Below are 19936 nucleotides of genomic sequence, written 5' to 3'. Positions count from 1 at the left end.
CCCCCATCTAACCATACTAAAAACATTGAGCTACGACAAACAGGGGCCGAGATATTAAGCAAAATGTTCGTCAACTTTGGTATCGTCTCACTTATTTTTATTATGTTACTTATGATTTTTGCACTAAACTTTGGAGGCTCATAACTCTTGTTCTACAAAAGATACTGGGATCTCCTTTGGATATGTTATAGTACTCTTTGCTCCCCATACAAGGATACTTTAAACTTGAGGCTAAAGCAATATCGTCGTCAACTTACTTTTTGTCTCACTTATTGTTAGAAGGTTACTTTTGATTTTTGAAAATAAACTTTTCAGGCTCGTAACTCTGTTTCTACTGGAGATACGGGGATGTCCTTTGAGTATGTTATAGACCAATTTGTCCCCCATCTAGCCATACTAAGAATTAGGGCTACGACAAACAGTAGTCGAGTAATTAAGCTAATCGTAAACAAACAAACCCCTCCATAGGAAATACATTAGACTAAATTCTGGAGGCTTGTAACTCTGGTTCTACCAGAGATACGGGGATGTAAATAATGTGACCTTGACACAAATGTTCGGATAATTATAAAGGTCTTTGCATGTTCCAAGCAAAAAAAAAACTTCGCGGTTTCGAACCTGTGGCCTTCCGGGAGTGAGGCGGATGCGATAACCTCTACACTAAAGATATGTTATTATTTTTAATCGAAAGAACAGGGTCAAGTAGTTAAGCAATACGTGAACAAACAAACCCCTCCATAGAAAATGCATTAGACTCTACTTTGCAGGCTCGTAACTCTGTTTCTACTGGAGATACGGGGATGTCCTTTGAGTATGTTATAGACCAATTTGTCCAACATCTAGCCATACTAAGAATTAGGGCTACGACAAACAGTAGTCGAGTAATTAAGCTAATCGTAAACAAACAAACCCCTCCATAGGAAATACATTAGACTAAATTCTGGAGGCTCGTAACTCTGGTTCTACCAGAGATACGGGGATGTAAATAATGTGACCTTGACACAAATGTTCGATTAATTTTAAAGGTCTTTGCATGTTCCAAGCAAAAAAAAAACTTCGCGGTTTCGAACCTGTGGCCTTCCGGGAGTGAGGCGGATGCGATAACCGCTACACTAAAGATATGTTATTATTTTTAATCGAAAGAACAGGTTCAAGTAATTAAGCAATACGTGAACAAACAAACCCCTCCATAGAAAATGCATTAGACTATACTTTGCAGGCTCGTAACTCTGTTTCTACAGGAGATTTGGGGATGTCCTTTGAGTATGTTATAGTCCAATTTGTCCCCCATCTAACCATACTAAAAACATTGAGCTACGACAAACAGGGGCCGAGTAATTAAGCTAAACGTAAACAAACAACCCCTCCATAGGAAATGCATTAGACTTTACTTTGCAGGCCCTTTACTCTGTGTCTACTTGAGATACGGGGATGTCCTTAGGATATGTTATAGTCCAATTTGTTTCCCATCTAACCATACTAAAAACTTTGGGCTACGACAAATAGGGGCCGAGTAATTAAGCTAAACGTAAACAAACAACCCCTCCATAGGAAATGCATTAGACTATACTTTGCAGGCTCGTAACTCTGTTTCTACTGGAGATACGGGGATGTCCTTTGAGTATGTTTTATTCCAATTTGTCCCCCATCTAACCATACTAAAAACATTGAGCTACGACAAACAGGGGCCGAGATATTAAGCAAAATGTTCGTCAACTTTGGTATCGTCTCACTTATTTTTATTATGTTACTTATGATTTTTGCACTAAACTTTGGAGGCTCATAACTCTTGTTCTACAAGAGATACTGGGATCTCCTTTGGATATGTTATAGTTCTCTTTGCTCCCCATACAAGGATACTTTAAACTTGAGGCTAAAGCAATATCGTCGTCAACTTACTTTTTGTCTCACTTATTGTTAGAAGGTTACTTTTGATTTTTGAAAATAAACTTTGCAGGCTCGTAACTCTGTTTCTACTGGAGATACGGGGATGTCCTTTGAGTATGTTATAGACCAATTTGTCCCCCATCTAGCCATACTAAGAATTAGGGCTACGACAAACAGTAGTCGAGTAATTAAGCTAATCGTAAACAAACAAACCCCTCCATAGGAAATACATTAGACTAAATTCTGGAGGCTTGTAACTCTGGTTCTACCAGAGATACGGGGATGTAAATAATGTGACCTTGACACAAATGTTCGGATAATTATAAAGGTCTTTGCATGTTCCAAGCAAAAAAAAAAACTTCGCGGTTTCGAACCTGTGGCCTTCCGGGAGTGAGGCGGATGCGATAACCTCTACACTAAAGATATGTTATTATTTTTAATCGAAAGAACAGGGTCAAGTAGTTAAGCAATACGTGAACAAACAAACCCCTCCATAGAAAATGCATTAGACTCTACTTTGCAGGCTCGTAACTCTGTTTCTACTGGAGATACGGGGATGTCCTTTGAGTATGTTATAGACCAATTTGTCCAACATCTAGCCATACTAAGAATTAGGGCTACGACAAACAGTAGTCGAGTAATTAAGCTAATCGTAAACAAACAAACCCCTCCATAGGAAATACATTAGACTAAATTCTGGAGGCTCGTAACTCTGGTTCTACCAGAGATACGGGGATGTAAATAATGTGACCTTGACACAAATGTTCGATTAATTATAAAGGTCTTTGCATGTTCCAAGCAAAAAAAAAACTTCGCGGTTTCGAACCTGTGGCCTTCCGGGAGTGAGGCGGATGCGATAACCGCTACACTAAAGATATGTTATTATTTTTAATCGAAAGAACAGGTTCAAGTAATTAAGCAATACGTGAACAAACAAACCCCTCCACAGAAAATGCATTAGACTATAATTTGCAGGCTCGTAACTCTGTTTCTACTGGAGATACGGGGATGTCCTTTGAGTATGTTATAGTCCAATTTGTCCTTCATCTAACCATACTAAAAACTTTGGGCTACGATAAACAGGGGCCGAGTACTTAAGCAAAACGTAAAGAAACAAACCCCCTCCATAGGAAATGAGTTAGACTATAATTTGCAGGTTCGTAACTCTGTTTCTACTGGAGATACGAGGATGTCCTTTGAGTATGTTATAGACCAATTTGTCCAACATCTAGCCATACTAAGAATTAGGGCTACGACAAACAGTAGTCGAGTAATTAAGCTAATCGTAAACAAACAAACCCCTTCATAGGAAATACATTAGACTAAATTCTGGAGGCTCGTAACTCTGGTTCTACCAGAGATACGGGGATGTAAATAATGTGACCTTGACACAAATGTTCGGATAATTATAAAAAAAACTTCGCGGTTTCGAACCTGTGGCCTTCCGGGAGTGAGGCGGATGCGATAACCGCTACACCAAAGATATGTTATTATTTATAATCGAAAGAACAGGGTCAAGTAATTAAGCAATACGTGAACAAACAAACCCCTCCATAGAAAATGCATTAGACTATACTTTGCAGGCTCGTAACTCTGTTTCTATTGGAGATACGGGGATGTCCTTTGAGTATGTTATAGTCCAATTTGTCCCCCATCTAACCAAACTAAAAACATTGAGCTACGACAAACAAGGGCCGAGATATTAAGCAAAATGTTCGTCAACTTTGGTATCGTCTCACTTATTTTTATTATGTTACTTATGATTTTTGCACTAAACTTTGGAGGCTCATAACTCTTGTTCTACAAGAGATACTGGGATCTCCTTTGGATATGTTATAGTACTCTTTGCTCCCCATACAAGGATACTTTAAACTTGAGGCTACCTCAATATCGTCGTCAACTTATTTTTTGTCTCACTTATTGTTAGAAGGCTACTTTTGATTTTTGAAAATAAACTTTGCAGGCTCGTAACTCTGTTTCTACTGGAGATACGGGGATGTCCTTTGAGTATGTTATAGACCAATTTGTCCCCCATCTAGCCATACTAAGAATTAGGGCTACGACAAACAGTAGTCGAGTAATTAAGCTAATCGTAAACAAACAAACCCCTCCATAGGAAATACATTAGACTAAATTCTGGAGGCTTGTAACTCTGGTTCTACCAGAGATACGGGGATGTAAATAATGTGACCTTGACACAAATGTTCGGATAATTATAAAGGTCTTTGCATGTTCCAAGCAAAAAAAAAACTTCGCGGTTTCGAACCTGTGGCCTTCCGGGAGTGAGGCGGATGCGATAACCTCTACACTAAAGATATGTTATTATTTTTAATCGAAAGAACAGGGTCAAGTAGTTAAGCAATACGTGAACAAACAAACCCCTCCATAGAAAATGCATTAGACTCTACTTTGCAGGCTCGTAACTCTGTTTCTACTGGAGATACGGGGATGTCCTTTGAGTATGTTATAGACCAATTTGTCCAACATCTAGCCATACTAAGAATTAGGGCTACGACAAACAGTAGTCGAGTAATTAAGCTAATCGTAAACAAACAAACCCCTCCATAGGAAATACATTAGACTAAATTCTGGAGGCTCGTAACTCTGGTTCTACCAGAGATACGGGGATGTAAATAATGTGACCTTGACACAAATGTTCGATTAATTTTAAAGGTCTTTGCATGTTCCAAGCAAAAAAAAAACTTCGCGGTTTCGAACCTGTGGCCTTCCGGGAGTGAGGCGGATGCGATAACCGCTACACTAAAGATATGTTATTATTTTTAATCGAAAGAACAGGTTCAAGTAATTAAGCAATACGTGAACAAACAAACCCCTCCATAGAAAATGCATTAGACTATACTTTGCAGGCTCGTAACTCTGTTTCTACAGGAGATTTGGGGATGTCCTTTGAGTATGTTATAGTCCAATTTGTCCCCCATCTAACCATACTAAAAACATTGAGCTACGACAAACAGGGGCCGAGTAATTAAGCTAAACGTAAACAAACAACCCCTCCATAGGAAATGCATTAGACTTTACTTTGCAGGCCCTTTACTCTGTGTCTACTTGAGATACGGGGATGTCCTTAGGATATGTTATAGTCCAATTTGTTTCCCATCTAACCATACTAAAAACTTTGGGCTACGACAAATAGGGGCCGAGTAATTAAGCTAAACGTAAACAAACAACCCCTCCATAGGAAATGCATTAGACTATACTTTGCAGGCTCGTAACTCTGTTTCTACTGGAGATACGGGGATGTCCTTTGAGTATGTTTTATTCCAATTTGTCCCCCATCTAACCATACTAAAAACATTGAGCTACGACAAACAGGGGCCGAGATATTAAGCAAAATGTTCGTCAACTTTGGTATCGTCTCACTTATTTTTATTATGTTACTTATGATTTTTGCACTAAACTTTGGAGGCTCATAACTCTTGTTCTACAAGAGATACTGGGATCTCCTTTGGATATGTTATAGTTCTCTTTGCTCCCCATACAAGGATACTTTAAACTTGAGGCTAAAGCAATATCGTCGTCAACTTACTTTTTGTCTCACTTATTGTTAGAAGGTTACTTTTGATTTTTGAAAATAAACTTTGCAGGCTCGTAACTCTGTTTCTACTGGAGATACGGGGATGTCCTTTGAGTATGTTATAGACCAATTTGTCCCCCATCTAGCCATACTAAGAATTAGGGCTACGACAAACAGTAGTCGAGTAATTAAGCTAATCGTAAACAAACAAACCCCTCCATAGGAAATACATTAGACTAAATTCTGGAGGCTTGTAACTCTGGTTCTACCAGAGATACGGGGATGTAAATAATGTGACCTTGACACAAATGTTCGGATAATTATAAAGGTCTTTGCATGTTCCAAGCAAAAAAAAAAACTTCGCGGTTTCGAACCTGTGGCCTTCCGGGAGTGAGGCGGATGCGATAACCTCTACACTAAAGATATGTTATTATTTTTAATCGAAAGAACAGGGTCAAGTAGTTAAGCAATACGTGAACAAACAAACCCCTCCATAGAAAATGCATTAGACTCTACTTTGCAGGCTCGTAACTCTGTTTCTACTGGAGATACGGGGATGTCCTTTGAGTATGTTATAGACCAATTTGTCCAACATCTAGCCATACTAAGAATTAGGGCTACGACAAACAGTAGTCGAGTAATTAAGCTAATCGTAAACAAACAAACCCCTCCATAGGAAATACATTAGACTAAATTCTGGAGGCTCGTAACTCTGGTTCTACCAGAGATACGGGGATGTAAATAATGTGACCTTGACACAAATGTTCGATTAATTATAAAGGTCTTTGCATGTTCCAAGCAAAAAAAAAACTTCGCGGTTTCGAACCTGTGGCCTTCCGGGAGTGAGGCGGATGCGATAACCGCTACACTAAAGATATGTTATTATTTTTAATCGAAAGAACAGGTTCAAGTAATTAAGCAATACGTGAACAAACAAACCCCTCCACAGAAAATGCATTAGACTATAATTTGCAGGCTCGTAACTCTGTTTCTACTGGAGATACGGGGATGTCCTTTGAGTATGTTATAGTCCAATTTGTCCTTCATCTAACCATACTAAAAACTTTGGGCTACGATAAACAGGGGCCGAGTACTTAAGCAAAACGTAAAGAAACAAACCCCCTCCATAGGAAATGAGTTAGACTATAATTTGCAGGTTCGTAACTCTGTTTCTACTGGAGATACGAGGATGTCCTTTGAGTATGTTATAGACCAATTTGTCCAACATCTAGCCATACTAAGAATTAGGGCTACGACAAACAGTAGTCGAGTAATTAAGCTAATCGTAAACAAACAAACCCCTTCATAGGAAATACATTAGACTAAATTCTGGAGGCTCGTAACTCTGGTTCTACCAGAGATACGGGGATGTAAATAATGTGACCTTGACACAAATGTTCGGATAATTATAAAAAAAACTTCGCGGTTTCGAACCTGTGGCCTTCCGGGAGTGAGGCGGATGCGATAACCGCTACACCAAAGATATGTTATTATTTATAATCGAAAGAACAGGGTCAAGTAATTAAGCAATACGTGAACAAACAAACCCCTCCATAGAAAATGCATTAGACTATACTTTGCAGGCTCGTAACTCTGTTTCTATTGGAGATACGGGGATGTCCTTTGAGTATGTTATAGTCCAATTTGTCCCCCATCTAACCAAACTAAAAACATTGAGCTACGACAAACAAGGGCCGAGATATTAAGCAAAATGTTCGTCAACTTTGGTATCGTCTCACTTATTTTTATTATGTTACTTATGATTTTTGCACTAAACTTTGGAGGCTCATAACTCTTGTTCTACAAGAGATACTGGGATCTCCTTTGGATATGTTATAGTACTCTTTGCTCCCCATACAAGGATACTTTAAACTTGAGGCTACCTCAATATCGTCGTCAACTTATTTTTTGTCTCACTTATTGTTAGAAGGCTACTTTTGATTTTTGAAAATAAACTTTGCAGGCTCGTAACTCTGTTTCTACTGGAGATAAGGGGATGTCCTTTGAGTATGTTATAGACCAATTTGTCCCCCATCTAGCCATACTAAGAATTAGGGCTACGACAAACAGTAGTCGAGTAATTAAGCTAATCGTATACAAACAAACCCCTCCATAGGAAATACATTAGACTAAATTCTGGAGGCTCGTAACTCTGGTTCTACCAGAGATACGGGGATGTAAATAATGTGGCCTTGACACAAATGTTCGGATAATTATAAAGATCTTTGCATGTTCCAATAAAAAAAAAAAACTTCGCGGTTTCGAACCTGTGGCCTTCCGGGAGTGAGGCGGATGCGATAACCGCTACACCAAAGATATGTTATTATTTATAATCGAAAGAACAGGGTCAAGTAATTAAGCAATACGTGAACAAACAAACCCCTCCATAGAAAATGCATTAGACTATACTTTGCAGGCTCGTAACTCTGTTTCTATTGGAGATACGGGGATGTCCTTTGAGTATGTTATAGTCCAATTTGTCCCCCATCTAACCAAACTAAAAACATTGAGCTACGACAAACAAGGGCCGAGATATTAAGCAAAATGTTCGTCAACTTTGGTATCGTCTCACTTATTTTTATTATGTTACTTATGATTTTTGCACTAAACTTTGGAGGCTCATAACTCTTGTTCTACAAGAGATACTGGGATCTCCTTTGGATATGTTATAGTACTCTTTGCTCCCCATACAAGGATACTTTAAACTTGAGGCTACCTCAATATCGTCGTCAACTTATTTTTTGTCTCACTTATTGTTAGAAGGTTACTTTTGATTTTTGAAAATAAACTTTGCAGGCTCGTAACTCTGTTTCTACTGGAGATAAGGGGATGTCCTTTGAGTATGTTATAGACCAATTTGTCCCCCATCTAGCCATACTAAGAATTAGGGCTACGACAAACAGTAGTCGAGTAATTAAGCTAATCGTATACAAACAAACCCCTCCATAGGAAATACATTAGACTAAATTCTGGAGGCTCGTAACTCTGGTTCTACCAGAGATACGGGGATGTAAATAATGTGACCTTGACACAAATGTTCGGATAATTATAAAGGTCTTTGCATGTTCCAAGCAAAAAAAAAACTTCGTGGTTTCGAATCTGTGGCCTTCCGAGAGTGAGGCGGATGCGATAACCGCTACACTAAAGATATGTTATTATTTTTAATCGAAAGAACAGGGTCAAGTAATTAAGCAATACGTGAACAAACAACCCCTCCATAGAAAATGCATTAGACTATACTTTGCAGGCTCGTAACTCTGTTTCTACTAGAGATACGGGGATGTCCTTTGAGTATGTTATAGTCCAATTTGTCCCCCATCTAACCATACTAAAAACATTGAGCTACGACAAACAGTAGTCGAGTAATTAAGCTAAACGTAAACAAACAACCCCTCCATAGGAAATGCATTAGACTATACTTTGCAGGCTCGTAACTCTGTTTCTACTGGAGATACGGGGATGTCCTTTGAGTATGTTTTATTCCAATTTGTCCCCCATCTAACCATACTAAAAACATTGAGCTACGACAAACAGGGGCCGAGATATTAAGCAAAATGTTCGTCAACTTTGGTATCGTCTCACTTATTTTTATTATGTTACTTATGATTTTTGCACTAAACTTTGGAGGCTCATAACTCTTGTTCTACAAGAGATACTGGGATCTCCTTTGGATATGTTATAGTTCTCTTTGCTCCCCATACAAGGATACTTTAAACTTGAGGCTAAAGCAATATCGTCGTCAACTTACTTTTTGTCTCACTTATTGTTAGAAGGTTACTTTTGATTTTTGAAAATAAACTTTGCAGGCTCGTAACTCTGTTTCTACTGGAGATACGGGGATGTCCTTTGAGTATGTTATAGACCAATTTGTCCCCCATCTAGCCATACTAAGAATTAGGGCTACGACAAACAGTAGTCGAGTAATTAAGCTAATCGTAAACAAACAAACCCCTCCATAGGAAATACATTAGACTAAATTCTGGAGGCTTGTAACTCTGGTTCTACCAGAGATACGGGGATGTAAATAATGTGACCTTGACACAAATGTTCGGATAATTATAAAGGTCTTTGCATGTTCCAAGCAAAAAAAAAACTTCGCGGTTTCGAACCTGTGGCCTTCCGGGAGTGAGGCGGATGCGATAACCTCTACACTAAAGATATGTTATTATTTTTAATCGAAAGAACAGGGTCAAGTAGTTAAGCAATACGTGAACAAACAAACCCCTCCATAGAAAATGCATTAGACTCTACTTTGCAGGCTCGTAACTCTGTTTCTACTGGAGATACGGGGATGTCCTTTGAGTATGTTATAGACCAATTTGTCCAACATCTAGCCATACTAAGAATTAGGGCTACGACAAACAGTAGTCGAGTAATTAAGCTAATCGTAAACAAACAAACCCCTCCATAGGAAATACATTAGACTAAATTCTGGAGGCTCGTAACTCTGGTTCTACCAGAGATACGGGGATGTAAATAATGTGACCTTGACACAAATGTTCGATTAATTATAAAGGTCTTTGCATGTTCCAAGCAAAAAAAAAACTTCGCGGTTTCGAACCTGTGGCCTTCCGGGAGTGAGGCGGATGCGATAACCGCTACACTAAAGATATGTTATTATTTTTAATCGAAAGAACAGGTTCAAGTAATTAAGCAATACGTGAACAAACAAACCCCTCCACAGAAAATGCATTAGACTATAATTTGCAGGCTCGTAACTCTGTTTCTACTGGAGATACGGGGATGTCCTTTGAGTATGTTATAGTCCAATTTGTCCTTCATCTAACCATACTAAAAACTTTGGGCTACGATAAACAGGGGCCGAGTACTTAAGCAAAACGTAAAGAAACAAACCCCCTCCATAGGAAATGAGTTAGACTATAATTTGCAGGTTCGTAACTCTGTTTCTACTGGAGATACGAGGATGTCCTTTGAGTATGTTATAGACCAATTTGTCCAACATCTAGCCATACTAAGAATTAGGGCTACGACAAACAGTAGTCGAGTAATTAAGCTAATCGTAAACAAACAAACCCCTTCATAGGAAATACATTAGACTAAATTCTGGAGGCTCGTAACTCTGGTTCTACCAGAGATACGGGGATGTAAATAATGTGGCCTTGACACAAATGTTCGGATAATTATAAAGATCTTTGCATGTTCCAATAAAAAAAAAAACTTCGCGGTTTCGAACCTGTGGCCTTCCGGGAGTGAGGCGGATGCGATAACCGCTACACCAAAGATATGTTATTATTTATAATCGAAAGAACAGGGTCAAGTAATTAAGCAATACGTGAACAAACAAACCCCTCCATAGAAAATGCATTAGACTATACTTTGCAGGCTCGTAACTCTGTTTCTATTGGAGTTACGGGGATGTCCTTTGAGTATGTTATAGTCCAATTTGTCCCCCATCTAACCAAACTAAAAACATTGAGCTACGACAAACAAGGGCCGAGATATTAAGCAAAATGTTCGTCAACTTTGGTATCGTCTCACTTATTTTTATTATGTTACTTATGATTTTTGCACTAAACTTTGGAGGCTCATAACTCTTGTTCTACAAGAGATACTGGGATCTCCTTTGGATATGTTATAGTACTCTTTGCTCCCCATACAAGGATACTTTAAACTTGAGGCTACCTCAATATCGTCGTCAACTTATTTTTTGTCTCACTTATTGTTAGAAGGTTACTTTTGATTTTTGAAAATAAACTTTGCAGGCTCGTAACTCTGTTTCTACTGGAGATAAGGGGATGTCCTTTGAGTATGTTATAGACCAATTTGTCCCCCATCTAACCATACTAAAAACTTTGGGCTACGACAAACAGGGGCCGAGTAATTAAGCTAAACGTAAACAAACAACCCCTCCATAGGAAATGCATTAGACTATACTTTGCAGGCTCGTAACTCTGTTTCTACTGGAGATACGGGGATGTCCTTTGAATATGTTTTAGTCCAATTTGTCCCCCATCTAACCATACTAAAAACATTGAGCTACGACAAGAGTTATGAGCCGCCAAAATTTAGTGCAAAAATCATAAGTAACATAATAAAAATAAGTGAGACGATACCAAAGTTGACGAACATTTTGCTTAATATCTCGGCCCCTGTTTGTCGTAGCTCAATGTTTTTGTATGGTTAGATGGGGGACAAATTGGACTAAAACATACTCAAAGGACATACCCGTATCTCCAGTAGAAACAGAGTTACAAGCCTGCAAAGTATAGTCTAATGCATTTCCTATGGAGGGGTTGTTTGTTTACGTTTAGCATAATTACTCGGCCCCTGTTTGTCGTAGCCCAAAGGTTTAAGTATGGTTAGATGGGGGAGAATTTGGACTATATCATATCCTAAGGACATCCACGTATCTCTAGTAGACACAGAGTTATGGGCCTGCAAAGTATAGTCTAATGCATTTCCTATGGACGGGTTGTTTGTTTACGTTTAGCTTAATTACTCGGCCCCTGTTTGTCGTAGCTCAATGTTTTTAGTATGGTTAGATGGGGGACAAATTGGACTGTAACATACTCAATGGACATCCTCGTATCTACAGTAGAAACAGAGTTACGAGCCTGCAAAGTATAGTCTAATGCATTTTCTATGGAGGGGTTTGTTTTTTCACGTATTGCTTAATTACTTGACCCTGTTCTTTCGATTAAAAATAATAACATATCTTTAGTGTAGCGGTTATCGCATCCGCCTCACTCCCGGAAGGCCACAGGTTCGAAACCGCGAAGTTTTTTTTATAATTATCCGAACATTTGTGTCAAGGTCACATTATTTACATCCCCGTATCTCTGGTAGAACCAGAGTTACCAGCCTCCAGAATTTAGTCTAATGTATTTCCTATGGAGGGGTTTGTTTGTTTACGATTAGCTTAATTACTCGACTACTGTTTGTCGAAGCCCTAATTCTTAGTATGGCTAGATGGGGGACAAATTGGTCTATAACATACTCAAAGGACATCCCCGTATCTCCAGTAGAAACAGAGTTACGAGCCTGCAAAGTTTATTTTCAAAAATCAAAAGTAACCTTCTAACAATAAGTGAGACAAAAAATAAGTTGACGACGATATTGAGGTAGCCTCAAGTTTAAAGTATCCTTGTATGGGGAGCAAAGAGTACTATAACATATCCAAAGGAGATCCCAGTATCTCTTGTAGAACAAGAGTTATGAGCCTCCAAAGTTTAGTGCAAAAATCATAAGTAACATAATAAAAATAAGTGAGACGATACCAAAAATGACGAACATTTTGCTTAATATCTCGGCCCTTGTTTGTCGTAGTTCAATGTTTTTAGTATGGTTAGATGGGGGACAATTTGGACTATAACATATCCTAAGTACATCCCCGTATCTCTAGTAGACACAGAGTTATGGGCCTGCAAAGTATAGTCTTATGCATTTCCTAAGGACGGGTTGTTTGTTTACGTTTGGCTTAATTACTCGGCCCCAGTTTGTCGTAGCTCAATGTTTTTAGTATGGTTAGATGGGGGACAAATTGGACTATAACATACTCAAAGGACATCCCCGTATCTCCAGTGGAAACAGAGTTACGAGCCTGCAAAGTATAGTCTAACTCATTTCCTATGGAGGGGGTTTGTTTCTTTACGTTTTGCTTAAGTACTCGGCCCCTGTTTGTCGTAGCCCAAAGTTTTTAGTATGGTTAGATGAAGGACAAATTGGACCATAACATATCCTAAGGACATCCCGGTATCTCTAGTAGACACAGAGTTATGGGCCTTGCAATGTATAGTCTAATGCATTTTCTATGGAGGGGTTTGTTTATTCACGTATTGCATAATTACTTGACCCTTTTCTTTCGATTAAAAATAATAACATATCTTTAGTGTAGCGGTTATCGCATCCGCCTCACTCCCGGAAGGCCACAGGTTCGAAACCGCGAAGTTTTTTTTTTGCTTGGAACATGCAAAGACCTTTATAATTATCCGAACATTTGTGTCAAGGTCACATTATTTACATCCCCGTATCTCTGGGAGAACCAGAGTTACGAGCCTGCAAAGTTTATTTTCAAAAATCAAAAGTAACCTTCTAACAATAAGTGAGACAAAAAATAAGTTGACGACGATATTGAGGTAGCCTCAAGTTTAAAGTATCCTTGTATGGGGAGCAAAGAGTACTATAACATATCCAAAGGAGATCCCAGTATCTCTTGTAGAACAAGAGTTATGAGCCTCCAAAGTTTAGTGCAAAAATCATAAGTAACATAATAAAAATTAGTGAGACGATACCAAAGTTGACGAACATTTTGCTTAATATCTCGGCCCCTGTTTGTCGTAGCCCAAAGTTTTTAGTATGGTTAGATGGGGGACAATTTGGACTATAACATATCCTAAGGACATCTCCGTATCTCTAGTAGACACAGAGTTATGGGCCTGCAAAGTATAGTCTAATGCATTTCCTATGGAGGGGTTTGTTTGTTTACGATTAGCTTAATTACTCGACTGCTGTTTGTCGTAGCTCAATGTTTTTAGTATGGTTAGATGGGGGACAAATTGGACTATAACATACTCAAAGGACATCCCCGTATCTCCAGTAGAAACAGAGTTACGAGCCTGCAAAGTATAGTCTAATGCATTTTCTATGGAGGGGTTTGTTTGTTCACGTATTGCTTAATTACTTGACCCTGTTCTTTCGATTAAAAATAATAACATATCTTTAGTGTAGCGGTTATCGCATCCGCCTCACTCTCGGAAGGCCACAGGTTCGAAACCGCGAAGTTTTTTTTTTGTTTGGAACATGCAAAGACCTTTATAATTATCCGAACATTTGTGTCAAGGTCACATTATTTACATCCCCGTATCTCTGGTAGAACCAGAGTTACGAGCCTCCAGAATTTAGTCTAATGTATTTCCTATGGAGGGGTTTGTTTGTATACGATTAGCTTAATTACTCGACTACTGTTTGTCGTAGCCCTAATTCTTAGTATGGCTAGATGGGGGACAAATTGGTCTATAACATACTCAAAGGACATCCCCGTATCTCCAGTAGAAACAGAGTTACGAGCCAGCAAAGTATATTTCCAAAAATCAAAAGTAACCTTATAACAATAAGTGAGACGAAAAGTAAGTTGACGACGATATTGAGGTAGCCTAAAGTTTAAAGTATCCTTGTATGGGGAGCAAAGAGTACTATAACATATCCAAAGGAGATCCCAGTATCTCTTGTAGAACAAGAGTTATGAGCCTCCAAAGTTTAGTGCAAAAATCATAAGTAACATAATAAAAATAAGTGAGACGATACCAAAGTTGACGAACATTTTGCTTAATATCTCGGCCCCTGTTTGTCGTAGCCCAAAGTTTTTAGTATGGTTAGATGGGGGACATTTTGGACTATAACATATCCTAAGGACATCTCCGTATCTCTAGTAGACACAGAGTTATGGGCCTGCAAAGTATAGTCTAATGCATTTCCTATGGAGGGGTTTGTTTGTTTACGATTAGCTTAATTACTCGACTGCTGTTTGTCGTAGCTCAATGTTTTTAGTATGGTTAGATGGGGGACAAATTGGACTATAACATACTCAAAGGACATCCCCGTATCTCCAGTAGAAACAGAGTTACGAGCCTGCAAAGTATAGTCTAATGCATTTTCTATGGAGGGGTTTGTTTGTTCACGTATTGCTTAATTACTTGACCCTGTTCTTTCGATTAAAAATAATAACATATCTTTAGTGTAGCGGTTATCGCATCCGCCTCACTCTCGGAAGGCCACAGGTTCGAAACCGCGAAGTTTTTTTTTTGTTTGGAACATGCAAAGACCTTTATAATTATCCGAACATTTGTGTCAAGGTCACATTATTTACATCCCCGTATCTCTGGTAGAACCAGAGTTACGAGCCTCCAGAATTTAGTCTAATGTATTTCCTATGGAGGGGTTTGTTTGTATACGATTAGCTTAATTACTCGACTACTGTTTGTCGTAGCCCTAATTCTTAGTATGGCTAGATGAGGGACAAATTGGTCTATAACATACTCAAAGGACATCCCCGTATCTCCAGTAGAAACAGAGTTACGAGCCAGCAAAGTATATTTCCAAAAATCAAAAGTAACCTTATAACAATAAGTGAGACGAAAAGTAAGTTGACGACGATATTGAGGTAGCCTAAAGTTTAAAGTATCCTTGTATGGGGAGCAAAGAGTACTATAACATATCCAAAGGAGATCCCAGTATCTCTTGTAGAACAAGAGTTATGAGCCTCCCAAGTTTAGTGCAAAAATCATAAGTAACATAATAAAAATAAGTGAGACGATACCAAAGTTGACGAACCTTTTGCTTAATATCTCGGCTCCTGTTTGTCGTAGCTCAATGTTTGCAGTATGGTTAGATGGGGGACAATTTTAACTATATCATATCCTAAGGACATCCCCGTATCTCTTGTAGACACAGAGTTATGGGCCTGCAAATTATAGTCTAATGCATTTCCTATGGACGGGTTGTTTGTTTACGTTTAGCTTAATTACTCGGCCCCTGTTTGTCATAGCTCAATGTTTTTAGTATGGTTAGATGGGGGACAAATTGGACTATAAAATACTCAAAGGACATCCCCGTATCTCCAGTAGAAACAGAGTTACGAGCCTGCAAAGTATAGTCTAACTCATTTCCTATGGAGGGGGTTTGTTTCTTTACGTTTTGCTTAAGTACTCGGCCCCTGTTTGTCGTAGCCCAAAGTTTTTAGTATGGTTAGATGAAGGACAAATTTTTACTATAACATATCCTAAGGACATCCCGGTATCTCTAGTAGACACAGAGTTATGGGCCTGCAAAGTATAGTCTAATGCATTTTCTATGGAGGGGTTTGTTTGTTCACGTATTGCTTAATTACTTGACCCTGTTCTTTCGATTAAAAATAATAACATATCTTTAGTGTAGCGGTTATCGCATCCGCCTCACTCCCGGAAGGCCACAGGTTCGAAACCGCGAAGTTTTTTTTTATAATTATCCGAACATTTGTGTCAAGGTCACATTATTTACATCCCCGTATCTCTGGTAGAACCAGAGTTTCGAGCCTCCAGAATTCAGTCTAATGTATTTCCTATGGAGGGGTTTGTTTGTTTACGATTAGCTTAATTACACGACTACTGTTTGTCGTAGCTCAATGTTTTTAGTATGGTTAGATGGGGGACAAATTGGACTATAATATACTCAAAGGACATCCCCGTATCTCCAGTAGAAACAGAATTACGATACTGCAAAGTATAGTCTAATGCATTTTCTATGGAGGGGTTTGTTTGTTCACGTATTGCTTAATTACTTGACCCTGTTCTTTCGATTAAAACTAATAACATATATTTAGTGTAGCGGTTATCACATACGCCTCACTCCCGGAAGGCCACAGGTTCGAAACCGCGAAGTTTTTATTTTTGCTTGGAACATGCAAAGACCTTTATAATTATCCGAACATTTGTGTCAAGGTCACATTATTTACATCCCCGTATCTCTGGTAGAACCAGAGTAACGAGCCTCCAGAATTTAGTCTAATGTATTTCCTATGGAGGGGGTTTGTTTGTTTACGATTAGCTTAATTACTCGACTACTGTTTTTCGTAGCCCTAATTCTTAGTATGGCTAGATGGGGGACAAATTGGTCTATAACATACTCAAAGGACATCCCCGTATCTCCAGTAGAAACAGCAATACGTGAACAAACAAACCCCTCCATAGAAAATGCATTAGACTATACTTTGCAGGCTCGTAACTCTGTTTCTACTGGAGATACGGGGATGTCCTTTGAGTATGTTATAGTCCAATTTGTCCCCCATCTAACCATACTAAAAACATGGAGCTACGACAAACAGTAGTCGAGTAATAAAGCTAATCGTAAACAAACAAACCCCTCCATAGGAAATACATTAGACTAAATTCTGGAGGCTCGTAACTCTGGTTCTACCAGAGATACGGGGATGTAAATAATGTGACCTTGACACAAATGTTCGGATAATTATAAAAAAAAAACTTCGCGGTTTCGAACCTGTGGCCTTCCGGGAGTGAGGCGTATGCGATAACCGCTACACTAAAGATATGTTATTATTATTAATCGAATGAACAGGGTCAAGTAATTAAGCAATACGTGAACAAAAAAACCCCTCCATAGAAAATGCATTAGACTATACTTTGCAGGCTCGTAACTCTGTTTCTACTGGAGATACGGGGATGTCCTTTGAGTATTTTATAGTCCAATTTGTCCCCCATCTAACCATACTAAAAACATTGAGCTACGACAAACAGGGGCCGAGTAATTAAGCTAAACGTAAACAAACAACCCGTCCATAGGAAATGCATTAGTTTATACTTTGCAGGCCCATAACTCTGTGTCTACTACAGATACGGGGATGTCCTTAGGATATGATATAGTCGAAATTGTCCCCCATCTAACCATACTAAAAACATTGAGCTACGACAAACAGGGGCCGAGTAATTAAGCTAAACGTAAACAAACATGCCGTCCTTAGGAAATGCATTAGACTATACTTTGCAGGCCCATAACTCTGTGTCTACTAGAGATACGGGGATGTCCCTAGGATATGTTATAGTCCAAATTGTCTTCCATCTAACCATACTAAAAACATTAAGCTACGACAAACAGGGGCCAAGATATTAAGCAAAATGTTCGTCAATTTTGGTATCGTCTCACTTATTTTTATTATGTTACTTATAATTTTTGCACTAAACTTTGGAGGCTCATAACTCTTGTTCTACAAGAGATACTGGGATCTCCTTTGGATATGTTATAGTACTCTTTGCTCCCCATACAAGGATACTTTAAACTTGAGGCTACCTCAATATCGTCGTCAACTTACTTTTTGTCTCACTTATTGTTAGAAGGTTACTTTTGATTTTTGAAAATAAACTTTGCAGGCTCGTAACTCTGTTTCTACTGGAGATACGGGGATGTCCTTTGAGAATGTTATAGACCAATTTGTCCCCCATCTAGCCATACTAAGAATTAGGGCTACGACAAACAGTAGTCGAGTAATTAAGCTAATCGTAAGCAAACAAACCCCTCCATAGGAAATACATTAGACTAAATTCTGGAGGCTCGTAACTCTGGTTCTACCAGAGATACGGGGATGTAAATAATGTGACCTTGACACAAATGTTCGGATAATTATAAAGGTCTTTGCATGTTCCAAGCAAAAAAAAAAAAAACTTCGCGGTTTCGAACCTGTGGCCTTCCGGGAGTGAGGCGGATGCGATAACCGCTACACTAAAGATATGTTATTATTTTTAATCGAAAGAACAGGGTCAAGTAAATAAGCAATACGTGAGCAAACAAACCCCTCCATAGGAAATGCATTAGACTATGCTTTGCAGGCCCATAACTCTGTGTCTACTAAAGATACCAAGATGTCCTTAGGATATGTTATAGTCCAATTTGTCCTTCATCTAACCATACTAAAAACATTGAGCTACAACAAACAGGGGCCGAGATATTAAGCAAAATGTTTGTCAACTTTGGTATCGTCTCACTTATTTTTATTATGTTACTTATGATTTTTGCACTAAACTTTGGCGGCTCATAACTCTTGTTCTACAAGAGATACTGGGATCTCCTTTGCATATGTTATAGTACTCTTTGCTCCCCATACAAGGATACTTTAAACTTGAGGCTACCTCAATATCGTCGTCAACTTACTTTTTGTCTCACTTATTGTTAGAAGGTTACTTTTGATTTTTGAAAATAAACTTTGCAGGCTCGTAACTCTGTTTCTACTGGAGATACGGGGATGTCCTTTGAGTATGTTATAGACCAATTTGTCCCCCATCTAGCCATACTAAGAATTAGGGCTACGACAAACAGTAGTCGAGTAATTAAGCTAATCGTAAACAAACAAACCCCTCCATAGGAAATACATTAGACTAAATTCTGGAGGCTCGTAACTCTGGTTCTACCAGAGATACGGGGATGTAAATAATGTGACCTTGACACAAATGTTCGGATAATTATAAAGGTCTTTGCATGTTCCAAGCAAAAAAAAAAAAAACTTCGCGGTTTCGAACCTGTGGCCTTCCGGGAGTGAGGCGGATGCGATAACCGCTACACAAAAGATATGTTATTATTTTTAATCGAAAGAACAGGGTCAAGTAATTAAGCAATACGTGAACAAACAAACCCCTCCATAGAAAATGCATTAGACTATATTTTGCAGGCTCGTAAATCTGTTTCTACTGTAGATACGGGGATGTCCTTTGAGTATGTTATAGTCCAATTTGTCCCCCATCTAACCATACTAAAAACATTGAGCTACGACAAACAGTAGTCGAGTAATTAAGCTAATCGTAAACAAACAAACCCCTCCGTAGGAAATCCATTAGACTAAATTCTGGAGGCTCGTAACTCTGGTTCTACCAGAGATACGGGGATGTAAATAATGTGACCTTGACACAAATGTTCGGATAATTATAAAAAAACTTCGCGGTTTCGAACCTGTGGCCTTCCGGGAGTGAGGCGGATGCGATAACCGCTACGCTAAATATATGTTATTATTTTTAA

Source organism: Phalangium opilio, unplaced genomic scaffold (assembly GCF_054372755.1).
Source record: "Phalangium opilio isolate 3A_F unplaced genomic scaffold, DU_Popi_V2 ptg000087l_1, whole genome shotgun sequence".
Lineage (NCBI taxonomy): Eukaryota > Metazoa > Arthropoda > Arachnida > Opiliones > Phalangiidae > Phalangium > Phalangium opilio.
The sequence above is the reverse complement of the archived record's forward strand: the minus strand, read 5'-3'. Positions refer to the sequence as shown.